The 3,936-nt window shown below is 35.9% G+C and overlaps 1 non-coding gene across 1 annotated transcript; it reads right to left on the reverse strand.

The window, feature by feature from the left end:
* Positions 1-3,494: 3,494 nt before the first annotated feature.
* LOC126002822 (U1 spliceosomal RNA) lies at positions 3,495-3,657 on the reverse strand. The gene has a single exon (XR_007493448.1). It is a non-coding gene; the product is annotated as a U1 spliceosomal RNA (small nuclear RNA).
* Between the last annotated feature and the right edge of the window lie 279 nt (positions 3,658-3,936).

The raw sequence follows: 3,936 nt of genomic DNA on the forward strand, positions 1-3,936 counted from the left end.
CACTCATTTTTATCTCTGGACCACATCCAGCTGTTCTTGGAAACTACTCCTTACTCTGAACTCAGGGATCATTCATGGTAGTTCCCATTAAATACAGGCCTCTTCAGAAGTTGAAACACTGGTGAAAGGATTGATGTAGTAGCTGCAACTATAAAACAACAACTTCAATAGTATTTGTAATGCCTCTATTTAAGAAATAGCTTTTTAAAAAGACTGAAAACAAACAAACCGTAACAACAGCAACATAAAAGCAGGCAAAGCATATAGTACTTAGTCCACTGAAGTATTTATTTTCTAGTGTGGGTAGATTACTTTTTTGAGTTTTTATCTTTTTTATTTTCTTTTGTTTGTATGTTGGGCCACATCCAGATGCTCAAGGCTTAAGTATCCCTGAAGTATCACGTCAGTATCACTTCTAGCAGGGCTCAAGGGACCATATGAGGTACTGGTGATCTATTATGGGTTGGCCATGTGCAAAGCCAGTACCTTCCCTACGGTTCTATCTCTCCAGTTTGACAAATTACTTTTTATACAGATATAACCAAATGGCAGGTAATGGACAAGAGAGTTAAAAAGTAAATTAGGTAAAAAGTAAGAGACTCGGGGCCGGGCGGTGGCGCTGGAGGTAAGGTGCCTGCCTTACCTGCGCTAGCCTAGGAGACGGACCGCGGTTCGATCCCCCGGCGTCCCATATGGTCCCCCAAGCCAGGAGCGACATCTGAGCGCATAGCCAGGAGTAACCCCTGAGCGTTACCGGGTGTGGCCCAAAAACCAAAAAAAAAAAAAAAAAAAAAAAGTAAGAGACTCATGTTCAAGTCCCAGAACTCCAATAAAGGTATTTGTGATCTTGACAAGTAACTGAATTCTATAAATCTTAACATTCAGATAAAACAAAAAGAGTACTGTGGGGGGAAAGCATACCACAGAATGGGAGAGAAACATTTGCAACGCATGTATCTAATTAGGAATTAATGACCCCCAAAAATAAAAAGCTTATACAACTCAATTTTTTAAATCAAAATTTAATTTTTTGAGACAATGTTTGGTACTTGTGACCTGATCCTGGTAGTTCTTAGGGGACAATGCAGTGCCAGGGATTAAATCCAGGGCCACACATACAAAAGAATGTGCACAATTCTTTAACTTGCTTCCCAGTCCAATACCCAACTATATATGGGTTTGAATAAATATTTCCTCAGTGAAGATATTTGACAATGATTAACAGGAGCATAAGAACTTGTTCAACTATTTCAAAATAAAGATGCTATCTTAAAAAGAAAAAAAATCATAATAGGAAAATCCTTCAATGTCCCTGAAAGCATGCAGGACAAATGCCAAAATCTTCGAGTGAGCCTACCAGCCCAGTGTAACATCCTTTTTAGAAGACCTACCCCACCCCTTCCTTACTCTACTTTTCTCTGGCATATTTACCATTCTTATTTTATATATTGTTGCGCTCCTCACCTTCAAAACACTCCAGAAGGTAAATACCAGAACAGCAAACAATTTTTATCCCTTTTGCTCACTAAAGAGAACAGTATCTGAAATAAATAAAAGAGTTCAAGACATATTTGTGAAAGGAATAACAAACTCATAGATCAATTTCTTTTATTAGGCATTTTTATGATTTGTAACTCTGAAGAACACATTTTATTGTTTTCAGCACAAAATTAAAATGAACAAGTAAAGAAAGAATTAATGTCTGATAAAACAAGGTTAGCTTGCCTTTCATATTTACCAGGCAATAATTTGTTCAAAATATGTATGCAGCAATGTATTCATTCTTGCTTTAATAGAAGTGGTAAAGTATGGAAATAATATTGCTGTCCATCAGAAGACACATATTAAATAAATGCTGTATAGTACACTATAAAACGTTATCAAACTCTTGAAGCTCCCTATGCATTAAAATTAATTGATTGCATAGATTGATTGTTAAGTAAAAAAATGAAAACTGAGTTTATGGTACATTACTGCTTGATTAAAGTGAGAAAAAAACATTTATGCATAATATTTACTCAAGTGTCTATCTTACCTATTTCAATTAATGAACTAATCAATTTAAGTAAAATTAATTACCTTTAAAAATAATCATCTACTCATTTTGCAATGCAGATTAAATAGAAATTTAAACTAAAATAAAGCTGACATTCTGAAATAATGTTTTAATTTTTTCTTTTTATTGCTTATGTAGATCATAATTGCATAGTCAATCTCATTAAAAATAAATGTCCTTTTGAATTTTGGAAATTTTGTGTATATATTAAGTCATGAATTTATTTTTCAAAATAGATTGCTTTTATAATATGGAAACTATTAGAGTTAACACTGATAGCTTAAATCATTTCTTACCACCAGTGAAATGACTGTATTTAAAATATATGCAGGGCTATTTTAGCATATTTAGTTTATTGGGCTTTTCATGACATTCACAAAGGACAAAGATGCTATTTTATGTTGTATTCATTTTTGCTTCTCATTTTTAACAGACTGTAAAAATACAAAACACACACTGAAAATGTAAATCTTGATGAATATTAATAACCTAAATAAAATTTGACCCATTACACAAAGATCAGAAAACTAAATGCAGGGCCAGTAGTACAAAGATTAAAGTGCTTGTCTTTTTTTTTTTTTATAATAACAATTTTTATTTTGACCAAAGTGAGAGTGCTTGTTTTACACGCAACTGATCCAGGTCTAATTTTCAATACCACAGATAGTCTCTAAGTAACTCCATCAATGATCTTTGAGCATGGAGTCAGGAGTAAGCCCTGTGACAACTGGACATGGCCCAATCCTCCCCAACTGATATGAACAGAAACATTTTGTTCCATTCTTGTCACTCCCCCTTCTTCTGTTGATAATCAATATTATTTGTTCCAAGAGCATAGTTATAAAATAAAACCCCTGCGTTGAGAGGTCACCCATGCATTATTATCTCTAAACCTCATGCAGATAGGTCTGAAGAAGCAGTGTGGTGGTGAAGAAATAATAAGCCAAGCCAGTCAGGAAAAAGTAATAGAGTCAGTGGCTTCTTGTAGCTTCTCCCTAGTGTGTCTGCCAGAGCCAAAAGCCAATTTTCTTTATTAAACCAATACACATCCATCAGAAGGGGAAAGGTGGAAAGTAATCCAGGTGGGTTTTTACATATCTAAGGAAAGATTTACAGGAAAGAGAAAGGTGGGAAAAGCCTTTGTTTTAGGTTAATAGCTGGGTGTCATCTTACAAATAGCTTCTGAGAGAATTTGCTTAGTTTTGTATATTATAGAAGTACAGGGGGTTTTTGTTTGTTTTGGTTTTGGGGCCACACCTGTTGACACTTAAGGGTTACTCCTGAGTAAAATTTTATGTGCTCAGAAATCGCTCCTGACTTGGTGGACCTATATGGTATGCCTGGGGATCAAACCACGGTCTGTCTTAGGTCAGCCACCTGCAAGGTAAATGCCCTAACGCTATGCTATTGCTCCAGCCCCTAGAGTGCAATTTTTTTTCAAGGGAGAGCGCGAACGCAGTCTCCCACTACCACAAATTATGCAGTCGAGTTTCCCACATTTGAGGAAATTGCAGGGGTCAGCACAACCGGGTGCAACAGATAAGCCTTGCCCTGGGGAAACCACCTTTGTGATCATGGTCTCTCCCCTGCCAGGGAAGTATATAGAGTGCAATTGTATAGTATTGTGCTTTGGAGTCTGTCTTCTTTGATTCAACATTTGATTTTTTAAGATTCACCCATAGGGAAACATGGAACTAGAAATCAACCCTTCCTATGTGTATTGCATTTTACTGTGTAAAAATTTTGTTCCACACTTATCCTTTCTATTGTTACTAAGTATTGGGGTAACTTCCAGTCTGGGTCACTTAGCAGTGGAGTTACTATGAACATGCTTTGTATCCTAAAACTGGAATTGCTTGATATTGGCAAACACAGTTCTA

The sequence above is a fragment of the Suncus etruscus genome, chromosome 2 (genome assembly GCF_024139225.1).
Source record: "Suncus etruscus isolate mSunEtr1 chromosome 2, mSunEtr1.pri.cur, whole genome shotgun sequence".
Classification (NCBI taxonomy): domain Eukaryota; kingdom Metazoa; phylum Chordata; class Mammalia; order Eulipotyphla; family Soricidae; genus Suncus; species Suncus etruscus.